The sequence below is a fragment of the Aquila chrysaetos genome, chromosome 22 (assembly GCF_900496995.4).
Source record: "Aquila chrysaetos chrysaetos chromosome 22, bAquChr1.4, whole genome shotgun sequence".
NCBI classification, from domain to species: Eukaryota; Metazoa; Chordata; class Aves; order Accipitriformes; family Accipitridae; genus Aquila; species Aquila chrysaetos.
The window spans coordinates 21575027-21588229 of record NC_044025.1 but is presented as its reverse complement, the minus strand read 5'-3'; positions in this window follow the sequence as shown (position 1 = coordinate 21588229).

Genomic DNA, 13203 nt, shown 5'->3' with positions numbered 1-13203 from the left:
GAGTCCCCTGGCTCCTGCGGGCTCTGGGGTGGCTTGTTTTCCACCCGACTGTGCTGCTCTTGCTCTATTACATGGTCCCTTGCCTCTGAGCTTGAGTTATTGCCTACATGCTTGGGTAGAGCCTTTGGAAAAAAAACTAAGCATGTAATTAAGAGAGTCAGTATATTTTACGGGGATAGTGACTAAAGGAAACAGCTTTTCACTTTAGTAATTGTGAGCGCCTGTCAAAAGAGATTTGTGGCAAAGGGAGGTCAGTGGGGAAGAGAGATGCTGCTAGAGGAACGCTGACTTCCTTCTCGAATGGGTATAATTGTGCTCATCAGAATTATGACTTTTTACAGATGCCATGCATATGTATAGGCTTGGCTTTCTCAGGGCATGCACTGCCTGCGCTGCAATCCGAGACCAAAAAACCCCTAAAACCAAACCCCACAGACATTTCTGAAGAGAGGCAGAGTGTCAGCAGGTCATGCAGAACCAGAAGTTTTGATTCCAGGTCTTATACTTTGTGTGAGAACAAATCTCCACCGCTTGGAAGTGCGGGCAGAGAAGCCTGTGGACTGAAGGAAAGCGGGATTTACTGCAGCCTGAAGAGGCTGAGGCACGGCAGTGGGGTCCACCCAGGTATCCAGCAACGGGAGAAAGAGTAAGTGGGAAGGTCAAAGCATCTTTGGTGTGGTCTCTGTTAAGTTCATGGCTGACAGTAAGCAGCAGCATGTGCAGAAATTCCGACGCCATTCGCTGCTCATCTCCTTGTATAAAGGGCTGCATCATTAGTCTTGCTTCAGCGCCTGCATTTCTGTTTCTGCTGGTATTTTTCTCTAAAACGCCCTGAGGTGTATTTAGTACAGCTGATTTTGATGTTGTTTTCAGAGGGGAATGTGGCACCAAAGGATGAGTGGAGAGCAGAGAGCCTGGTATCTATCTGGTATCTACCGGGAGCTAGCTGCTCTCAGTAGCCTGTTGTGGTTTCAGATCTTCTGGAACAACTCCTGGGTCTTAAGTTGGATTTTCAGTGCTTTGCAGTACTTTTCTCTCCTTCCATCCATGTACATTAACAAGCAGCGCTTTACAGTCATAAGGCCTTTGTATTTGACTTTAAACAAACAAACAAACAAATTAGCTAATTTAGCAATGAAAGAGGTGAAGATACTTTTAGGTCTTGTGAAAGCCATGTGTAAACAAGAAGCAATGATTAGTTTAAACCAAAAAAGTGTTTACTTTTGAGCTGATTTGCTGACATCTATATGCAATGGCAATGGTAGATACATAGATAAATAAAGACAGAGTAAAATAAGGGTTTTACTGAAATATTTGGGTTGTTACGCTCTGCAAATACTTAAAGAAGTGGCATATTAATTTATCTTACTTGTTTTCCAGTAAGTCATTAGTCGCTTAAGTGAAGTTGCTCATGCCAGTTTTCCCTTTCATTAAATATTCATGTTTACTAATGGAAATTGTCTTGACAAATTGGTCAAACTGAGCAACTTATGAATTTATGCCATAGACTAAAAAAAGTTGTTTTGGAACTCCCAGTGAGCTGAAATAATGCTTAAAATCATTAACACTTCATTGATTTTATAATTAAAAAATCCCTAGAATAAATAGAGCAGCCTTTTAAATGTAGGCTAGCTGTTTATCTCAATGCTTAGTATTAATATTCATATTTTTTCCCTGAAAATATCCATGAACTTCTAAAGATGCTTTTTATTGCCAAGCCTTAGGATTCATTCCCTTCCCCAGCAGCTTTAACTGGTAGCAGTTACAGTCATTATCTTCAAGGGGTGCTTCATTTTTTTAGTGTTGCCCACCCAAGCGTCAGGGAAATGCAGTTAATTTTGGTGGCAGATAGGGGTACCCTCGGGCTGTCCATACAGACGTACCCACCCCGGAGAACTTCTCTAGCGCTGCGTGAACGAGATGCTGAGATCCCCGAGGAGGCGGGGGCTGACCCGGTGTGACGAGCCCCAGTCGTGGGTGAAGTGCTGGCTCAGGACCAGGCGGTTTCATGGCAGGGTGAGACTGGGCAAGGGGAAGACGTGAACCCGTGCGCTCGCGTTGCTGTGCCTTGTCACTGCCCGAGGAGAGGAGGGACAGGGTAACAAGAGGCTGGGGTGGCACCCGACGAGCTGAACTGCGCGGGAGGGGGACGCGAGAGGCACAGAGCCCGTGCGTGATGGGCAGTTGGGAAAATGCTCTAAAAAGGCCCAAACTGGCCATTAACGACTATTGGGTGCTGGCAAAAAATCTACCTGGGGACCCGGGTGTCTCTGGGAACCCTTGGGCGTGGAGGTACGCGTATTTCATGGGGAATAATTACATTGGAAAACCAACTGCCTGAGCTCAGGCAAAATTAATGCTGCCTGAGGCAACAATAACAAGTATTAATTAATAGATCTCTATCTCCTCTAAGCATGCTTATGTGGCCAAAGGCTTATGATAAAGTCAAATGGGGGTAATTTTTCATGGAGACTAATTTAGCCCATTAAACAATAACTAATAGCCCATAACTAGTTTCATGGAGACTAATATTTCAATTCTCTGCCCCAAAGCACGGCTGCTAGAGTGTCCCAAGAAAAGATAAGATCTTTTTAACATAGACAGCACTTTTTTTTTTCTTTTTTTTTCTTTTTAGCCTAAACTCATTTTGGTGCTAACCACCCTGTTACTTAAAATGAAAAAAAAAAAAATCTTTAAATATAAGCACTGTGGTGTGCTTGTGCAAATGCACACGCAGACTTTTACAGCTATGCCCCCTGCAACTTTCCTGTGCAGAAGGTGAGGATGTCCTGCTCCCCAGGTGCAGGTGGTTCATGCTGGGGCACTGAGGAGAGGGTCTGGAGCCGCCAGCTCTGCTTCAGCAAGCAGCAGCTGCTGGTGCTCTTGTTGTATTGAGCCCTGAATGACAAATTATTTATTTTCCAGTCATCTGGAGCAAACATGCTGCACTTGTTAGCCTTGCCCTGTGCCCCCTCCGCAGCTCAGACCCAGGAGCACTTTAAAAGTAGTTGGTGAAGCACAAACAGTGGGAGGACAGAATGTGTTTAACTCACCAACTTCATATTTCTTGGGATAATGAGAGCCTTCTGTTGTCTCAATATAAATCTATTTTCTCTTCTAATTAGTTTTCATCTGCCTATAAAATATATTCTAGTGGCAGACTCTTAGAGCAGCAGCGAAGCCCCATTTGCAGAAGGTTGTAACAAACCATCACGGAAGCATTTGAACAGACCATTAGCTTTTAGGAGCCCAGGACTTGTTGGCCAATATTGCACGCATGAAACCTGGCTGCACCTGCTGTTATGAGATGACATGTAACTCCAGCCTATCGGATAGAAAAGTGCTATTTTTAGCATCCTTAGCTATAACAAATGGAAGCAGAAGTGTCTGATTTAAAAAATGAATGGCATAGCAGAGTGTTATCCCTTTCCATGAAAAGAAGAGCTCTTTAGTTATATGTGCGGCCAAATCAGGTACGCAGTTTTGTAAAAGGAGATACCGCGCAGCGTGCAGGCTGCACGCCGTGATTTGCAGACCGCTCCACCAGCCTGGAGGCCGTGTGTCCGTTAGCAGGCATCGTGCGTGGTTCTGCCACTGCAAAATGAGATCATTGAACACGGGGGAGCCAAGAATCCAGACTCCGCATCGCACTTGGTAGTTTACTGTGAGTGATCTACAACTTGCAAATAACAGTTCAAGAGTTTCACGTATTAGCAGAAATGACAGGCACTTTTCTACAGTGCTAACAGCCGACTACGCATCCATGTACCACAATTGCCCATATGGCCACAAGATTAATATTTCAAATGGGCAGGAAATTTTTTGAAAAAATTTACTTTGATTCTATATAACATACAATTAGAGGACAAATCATTTAGCGGTAGAAATGGATGAGTATTTTTTAAAATGTATTCACAGTTATTTGATCAAATTGAAAATGTCAATTTGTTTTATTGACATAGGATCTTTTCTGGGTTTTTTTCCATGTGAATTATGCTTTCTTTCAAACACTTTGAAGCACAACTCTCATGCTTTTGTAACATTGCTATTTTACTCCTTTTACTTGTAAAAGCTCCACTCTTCCAGTCCTGGAGTAGAAATACTCTGAGGTGATATTTTGAGTGGCCACATGCCACAAATAATTTACAGTTAAGGTGAATTGGCTGTGACCAACTCACCTGAGAAGAAATCTCATGAAATGTTCACTAAAAAGAATTGGCCACATGCACTCATAGCAATCAAATTCTATTAGTGGGTAATTAAAAAAGGAAAACGGGTTAAAATTAGTTGAATAAATGGTTCACTGAGTAATTTGCATAAGATCTAATTGCCTCAGTAATCTCTTGTAATATACTGTACAAAATTCACAGGATAATACATTAGAAATAAAAAGATGGTTGGATAGCAATTAAAATATCCATTTTACTGCTTCCATTGTGCTTTGTGGCTGTGGGTTGGCCCCGCAGGTGGGAAGGGAAGAGGCGGCAGAGTCGGGGCTGTGGCTGGACCCAGGCTCTGTCCCCAGGCAGGGCTCCCGGAGTTATGTACAATATATAGCTTACGTTTTGCTTAATACCTGCATAATACTAAAACAAGGCTGTTTTCTACCCTGTCTTGGTGTAATACATGTATGTGTTCCCTATAGTATTTAAGTAAAGCGCTGAAAAAGTGTTACTAAGACTAGTGATTTGTATATTTTACTGGCAAGGTGAGTAGAGAGTAGGACTGAAAGCAGGGCTGGAAGTAACCCAGGGCACGCTACTCGCACCCAATGCGGTGATCCCTGGTGTTGAGGATGACACTGAAAACACAGATGTCTTTCTTGCAGATTAGTGCCACAGAAAGTGCCACAGTCCTCTAGACTGGACAAAGCAGAACAGTGGCTCCTTTTTCTGCAGTCATCAATGTTTTATCGTGTTAAGTTTAAAGGAGCACCTGTGCATTCAGACAGGAGAGGTACGAGGTACAATGTCAATCCCACCCCAGCAGCTTGCAGTGGGAGGTTTTCAGCAAGAGACTACTGGGGTTGCAGGATTGCTCCCTGAAGCTGTTCTGAGCCTGTACCTGATGGGCAGTTATGTGTGAGAGGCTTCTGGAGTGTAATGCATCTGGAGAAAAATTAACCAGCAGATAAGGTAGGAAGGTAACATCAGTTTGGTCTATAATGTCTTTTATATTTTTAACAGATAATTTCTGGATGCCATAAGGGATGTTAATTTGCTAGTCTAGGATGTAGGAAGGAATTAAAATCCTTAATTAATAGGTTTAGTTTGAAGCTTTAATATTCAAGGATAATCAGCTATGTCCTGGTGTAAATGAGCATAACTACATTTAAATATGTTTACAATGTTTTGATTTGAAAATGTTTTGGCTATGGTAAAGGATTTCATTTCCATAATCCCTGTCACCTGCAGAAAAGTTACAGGGGCTGGATTTGCAGACCTGGCCAATGTTGACTTTAATTAATGTTCTATTGATTTCAGTAGGATGCCTGTCATTACTTCGAGGAATAGTCTGCTTCTGGGTGTTTTGAAAAGCCTGCTTACATTGCATCTATGGGATAAAACAGGACAGCCACACATTTGTCTGGTGTGCCAAATTTGGGAATGAGCGTGCTCAGAAAAGGTGGGATTGTGCACTTCCACGGGTCAGGAGGGGTTGGAGGGACTGGAACCTAGAAAACTGTTTGAGTTAATACAGACTACGTTAACAATCTACCCAAAAAGCCTGAAATAAATGGGCTAGCTTTTCTGCTGCGTTTCCTTTTCTGTGCATTACCATGCCCAGGTGCCCCTTGGAGAGCACGAGCTCCCACGTTTTCAGACTCGTGCACTGCGCTTGACTGGTGGCAGTGGTTCTGCCAAGGAGAGGAAATGGAGAGTCAGAGTATGTACATGTTCTCTATTAAACAAATAATACTGCTTGAAAAAAACAAGAAAATGGTTTGGGATGATTTGTTCAGAGGCCTTGATTGTGACTGAGTCCCCTCTCCACCAGGCAGGTATTGCCACAAATCTGCCAACATGGGATATTGTTCTAGCAAACAACTCCAGGTTTAATATCTTCTGTAACATGATTGATGTCCATAGCTTTGATTTCTCATGGGCATGCAGATTAGCTCATATACTTCTTTATTATTTTGAATAATGTGGAGGGGTAAAAATTGTAAAATACACTATTCAATGAAAAACGTGACTTTTATGTGAAAAAACTTCTGCAGTCTATTTTGAAATTACTTTTAAAATCTATTTTTCTTTTACATTTGAGATCTCCAGAAACTTGTCAGCGGTGCAGTTCTCTGAGGACGAACATTGGCTGAAAGCCTGTTTTAAAGGGTATGTGCTTGTATTCATAGAAACAGAACTTCACATCTGAACACGCGATCAGCTATGGTGGGGGTTGTCCTTCCTGCACCTACCCAGCCAAACTGGGTCTTGCTACTTATTTTATCAATTGCAAATAAGCAAGGTAACATGGAATTCACAATCTACAGTATGGAGAAAACTATTTAGAGAGGGTTCTTTTTAGTTAAAGCCCATCACGTAGATAACAAACAACCTGTCATGTATCTGCAGAGAGAAAGAGGAATTAGTTATCCTACTGCAGAGAAGTAATTAAAATACCCATAAAGATTTTTTTCTTTCATTTCCTCTAATGATTTGAGAGACTTCTCCATCTAGATTTGTTGATGAAGATCTAATGGAGATTCACAACTTTTCCGAAGCTGTTGACTCTGGCTATGCAATGCATGTGGGAAGATTTCTAAGATAAAATTGTCAAAATTAAGCACAGTATTAAGCTTTCATTTCTGATACTTTTTAACTGGATTCATTGGGATTTAGTCTTTTTGATCAAGTCAAGAGGCTCAACATCCCACAAGACTCAATACGATCTTGCTAACTGAATACTTGTCAGTGTCCTATTTCTACACATCGTGCATAATCCCATGATTTGTCTTTGCTTCTGTCTTCCTACAGCTTTTGTCTATTTTTAGAGAAAGTACTTTGCTAAGCTTAGTTTAACTAGAGCAATTATTAAATAAAATTTGTTCTGTTTAGAAATGTGTCCTGGTTCAAAATCCAAGAAGATTTGATCCAGATTTTCTCCTCTTGGCTGGCTTACTCCTTTCAAAAGGAGGAAATCTTTCCTGGGAAGAGACTGGATAATCGAAGCAGAGATTCCACACCTTGGAGGAGCCTGTGGTAGGAAGCTGATGAGGTTAAAGTAGGTGACTACTTAAAGCTAGGTGATGTGACCATGTTAAGATGCTAATTGTCTTGGCTTTCCTGTCAATGTTCTGTAACTTAGGGTGATTCGGATTACCTAAATTAGGCATTTGCTCCCTCTCTACTGACCCTGTAGCAACCCTAATGATATCAACCTCCTACTTTAAGCAATTAAGGGTAAAATCCTGACCCTAATGATGCCGAGTTTTGCCATTTGTATTATTTAAAGCAAGGAGCTGGAGAGGTGCAGGATTGGTAGAGAATAAATTAAGGAGATTCAGGGATGATTATGGTGGGGGTTTTTTGCCTACTAAAAATCACCTTACTGAGGGCTGTATTAACTCTTTCACAAAGTCCCGCTGGGGTGGTGGCTGGGAAGGAGCTGAGGGCCGGGCTCTGCCAGCACTGCTGTAGGCCAGCAATGAGGCTTCCGTGGACATTGCTCTGAGATTTGTGGGCTTGCATACTTGATTTTGAACAGTGTCCCAAGAAGCATCACTTTTATTGCTTCGCTCTAAGCCTGAGCTCTTTTATAAGTTCTTTTATAGTTTTGCCTCATAAACAAAAATTGGTCTGAGCTTGGTGTGGCCACAGCTGTGGTTTGTGAGTGAGTGTGGAGCAGTCTGCCTGCGCGTTTAGCTGGTTGTATCTGAGTAAACTCTAATCCAGAAGCTATATAGGGACACCATACTACATCCAATCTCTTACTCTGACTCACAGTAGACTTTTATTTTTCATGAAATGACAGGAATTGCATTGTCAGCTGATTAGTTTGGTATGATTTCTGGACTAGACCAAGCACAAACAGCTGCTGTTTGGCTCTGAAGAATCATTACCCCAGCTGCCCCTCAAGACTCAAACTCCTTTACGTGGACAATTAAGGAACGCACTGAAGCAGGGGGGCAAGTAAATAAATGGCCAAATAGTCTATGAAAGTCAAAACTGAGCAAGCAACACCCATAATCAATCCAAACGCAGAAAGAAACCTGTGGAGGGTAGGCAGTTCATCCAGATCCTAGGAGATGAAAGGTGTTTCAGAGATGGCTAACAACTTGGTTCATATTGCTTAGCTAAAATAACTTTCCCTGCCAGTCCCCAGCTGCTCCAGGCTTGTCCTTGGCTCCCTGATAACGAACATGCATTCAGCCAGAACAGCAGTGCCGCTCGCCACCGCCTCCTCTCCTGGAGATGCTTTGCTTCTTCAGAACTGGGTCTGAACCGAAATACAGCTATCAGACAGCTCGCATCATGCGCCATTGATTACTTTTCCCTGATGACTAGAAGAGTTAAACTGTTTCAACAGTGACATGATCAACATTTAACTTTAAAGCTTAAAAAAGAAAAAAAAAAAAGAGAGAGAGAGTACAGAATAAGGAATGGGAAATTTCTCCCTAGATTAAGCCAATAAATGTCAAAGTTATGCAAGAACTTTATCTGGAGTAAATCAAGATGAAAATGATATGAAATTTCTCAAATGCCATCTAAAATGCCATTTTAAATTCAGTCAGTGTTCACTGTCATCCAAAGCTAATAATTCTGGGCAGTCCAGGTACTCAAAATGTGTTGTTTTGTTATTAAATAGAGCTAGACATCAGTCTGGAAAGGATGGGCTGGAGTTTAATAAGTCCCACTTAGCCACTGGGCACCCCATACAAGTCAGCACAATACTGTGTGTTGCACACAGTATTGTGATCTAGACATTTATGTCACAGACTTAAGTACAGGTATGGGATATAAATTATCTAGCCTTAAAATTTTGGAAATTGTCACTCAAATCTAGCTTTACTTTAGTGTTTTTACTGTCAAAAGTAGGACAAGATGCTGTATCCAATTTTTGCTGAATCTTCCCTTAGCAATGTGCCTGTTCCTGTGCCAGTAGTTTTGCATGTGTGTACTGACACACACATCCAATATTCCTGCAATGCATTTAGATTTTCATCTTCTCAAAACTGCAGAATGCAAATAAACGTAAAAAATAACACCACATCTGAACACTGCTTTGAGTATGGCTCACAAAACTGACAACCTTGTGCTGCAAGTTATCTATTTCACGTTATTGTATGTTCCTTGGGATGGAAGTAGGCATTTGTTTGACTCGGTTGGCTGATTTCCTGTGATATAGGGATTTCCTGTAGCTCTGTTACTAGCTTTTAAGAGTCTTAATTTAGCAGTTTACTTGCAGTGCAAGTCCTCAGTGTGCCAGAATGTGTCCTTAAATATGCATACATGCTGAGGAAAATAGTGGTTTTACATGCGTTTTAAGACTGTAAGTGATGAGTTAGGGAATAAGGTTAAGGCTGTGGCTGAAGAGGGGCTGGGGAGGCAGTACCCACTGCGGGGCTCAGCCCGGTGTCCTTGGGGGCTTGGACAACCCAACGTGCCTGTGAATCCTCCTCCAGGCTGTGGCTGCACTGGGCTCGGCGTTGGTATCGCTGGGGAGCCTGATGGGACAGCGGGGCTTGCTCCGTGATGGTAGAATGTGTCAGAGTATTACACGAAAGGTGAAAATTAACTTTTAACCTTGACTGATCATTAAAAAATTTCCCAGAATTTTCCTATCTGAAGAACTTTTTATTTTACTTTATTGATTTGTTTGATTTTGTGCTGAGCCCAGCTCTATATTTCAAATTTGGTAAAACAGGTATTCTATATATGTATACAAATATAATGGATATTCTGTAATATTCCCAGATATGGGATTAGCAATGTATCGCCTACATTAGATTCTCCTTGGGTTTTATTTTGTATTGTTCTGTTTCATTTCATTTTGTGGGTTTTTTTGTCTTTTAAGATGATAAGACAATCTTCTGTTTCCTAACAGTAGTTATATTTAAAAGTAGTTATGTTTTGACTAATACAGTTGCCAGAAACCCCTTCGTAGTTGCTTGAATCTGAACTATGCATGTAGACCTGCTCACAACACGCTACTCTTAAAAAGGTCAGTTACGACACAGTACTTGTGTGCTCCAGAAAGCAGAAGGATAATTTTTTAAAAGCAAACGCACTGGCAAATGCGTATTGCCAACAGCAATGTGCTTTACTCACCCTCACCAGGAACAACCAGAGAGATCACCTTGATGGGATAAACAGTGTCACATGAGACATCAACTTGCACTAATATGGACTAAAATTTTCCTTTTGCTGTCACTGTTGTAGCTGTTTGTGGTGTTAGTGTGGACCCTCAACTCTGACAGGCACCACTAGCCTCTCCTCCTCCTCCTCCTCCTCCGTAGCCCCGGAGGACACATGTTCGCACTAATACGGGGGTAACTCAAATAACCATGTACAACTGGCAGTGTGGTGACTGATGATTTACATACTTACAGCCTTTGCAAAATAAGTAGTGCCGTTCATCATAAAGCATTATCTAAATTTGTAGCAGAAATGCTCCTCGCCGCAGGGAATTTCTTTATGGCTTGAGAAGAGTGGCACATATTTCAGTGCCTATAGTAACGGCTGTCTCTTTCCTGTGCTTAAAGATCATTATGCAGTGCTCTTTCATTCAGCATAACTTTTATGTCTAACAAATTAAATTCCTGGGCAAAATAATTACATGTAAATGCTGCTGGGCTATTATTCACAAGGGGCCAATTTTGTAGCCATTTGTTGGCATTTGAAATGTCAAATTTATTGTACTCTAACATATGCAACATATAGTTCAAAAATAGAACATGAAAGGCTCCAATCAAGCCTGCAGATGTAAATTTTGAAGATAGCTGGACATCAGAGAAGAAAAATAAATTATCTAAGTTAGGCCAAATGAGTACTTTATTTCAAATGTACTTTGTGCCCCCGGAATGTCTCTGGGTTCTTGGTGGCATGTGCTGCAGTCCCAGACTCTCATGCTCCATCCCAAGCAAGTGTATTTCGGAATGCATTTTTCAGCTGGAAACCTGCCTGTGCGTCCAGTTAAACAGGTTCGGTGTTCCCTTTACCTGCCTGAGCTGGAGGTGCAGCAGGAAGGTTGTTACCGCTAGCCTAATGTCTAACTGGTTATTGCTATTGATACTCTAATGAATGATTTTATATACAATTTTGCATTCACCACCTAGCATAAGGAACACAATTTGAAATAATGTTATATCAAGAGCAGTAGTACCAGTTTGAAGTTTCATGGGTATGTACTCAGTTTTCCAGGTATCTGGATCAATATTTTGAACCTTCACTTCAGGAAAGACAGTCAGTATCTTTCACTCAGGTGAAAACAGTTGAGCCTCTGCTGTTCTTGTCATTGTGTGTATGCCCAGAAAAGGCTAATTGCTGCCTAATTGGGATTTTATTTAAACTAGTCCAGCCTGCTCTATGGAAAGCAAAGCTTAAGAGATATACAGGGAGCTGGCAAAACTTACTTGTCAGTATTAGCTCTATATACCTTTGTACAGTATATGTTATGCTGGTATTAGTACACATGTATATGATATACACAGTGTGATAATACTGCATGATATTAGGAGTTTTACCTGTATTAATATGGAGACTTGCTGGGTGATTACCCTACAGGTGACTTGCAGTGTTTTGTTCCTGGGGATGGCCAGCTGTGGCCTTCACAGTCCTCCTGAGGCTTTTGTCGAGTTTACCGAGGAAACTCGGTGGTTTCTTTGCTCCTGCAACCTTTTGGGTAGATGTTACGTGCCGGGATGCCCACCTGGTGCTGTGGTGCCAGAGTCACCACTCTGGTTTTAGCAGCTATTCCTGCAGTCGGGATGTGCAGGAGCTTTAGCAGCAGCTGGTACGTGGGATGCAGAAGGATGTAGGGTGGTGGGATCCCCTGACCCGCCGGGTTAGGGGGGACCTGCCTTTGGTCCCGGTATGGAGGCATCTCCCCAGCCTGCCTGCCCCAAGGGGATCCCAGCAGCTGCACCGCAGGCAGGCTGTTCATCTGCTTCTGCTTGGGAGGGAGGATTTGCTGTGTGTAAATTAAGATTAAAGAGCTGTGTATATTCTTGCATATCAAGCATCTCACTTGATACTACCTCTCCATAAAGTTTTTGTTAACATGGACACCCACGCACTCTTGCTTTCTCTCATGGTGCTCCTGGAAAAACAATCAATATAAAAATCCTGTCATCTCCTCGTATGACAGATGACTAGTGAGTTGTAATTGCTCCCCAACCCTACAGGAAACTAACTTCATGAGGAGTTAAGGATTATCTAGCTGTATGTCCCTGGGAGGTTATTATTCTGGGAAATTAATTTAATTAGTTTAGACCCATTAGAAATACAGAGGGAGAGCTGAAGATTGGCAGGGCAGAGACAGAGCAATATGCTTTTTAAAAAATTGTAAAGAATCTGAGTGAAAGGGGTAATTTTATGTTAACAAAATTGCTTCTTTCTCCTTTGGGGCTTTATTGTTCTGAGAATAAAATTCTATGTTGAAGTTTTTTAAGGCAAACAGCTTTATTCTCCTCTCCTCCTGAACAAGGTGTGTGTACATGGAGATGCAGGTGACTTGTGTGCTGTCCTGCTGACTCTTTCTGGGATGTGCACTGTCCTTGCCTGGGACCTGCCTCCAGCAGTGGCCGTGAGCAGATGCAGAGAGGAGAAACAAGGCAGATCTCGCTGACATTACCCCAAATACTCACCCACCTCTGACTTGTTTCAGCTCTTGAAACTTGCAGAACAAGGTGAATCTTTTGTATTTAGTGTCTCTTAATGGGTTACCCCTCTGTTGTATTTGTCCAGTCTCCTTTACTTTTTATTAATATAAAATCTAACTGTGCTTTTAGATGGCTGTATTGGAATAAAACAATTTGTTGCAGCATTAGATAACGAGCTTAGCGTCTAAATGAGTCTGGTTTCTTATCCAGGCAGGAGCAGCATTATTACCCCAGGGTGTGCTTAGCTAGCAAGTCTTGCTGATGCTAGAAAAATTTTACAAATATTTGTTAAATTTGCTTCAGCCTTGAAGACTGCAACATTGGTGGGCCACCAGCACTTTTGGCTGTGTGCAGTCCTGCAAGGTTTCATGGGGGAGGCT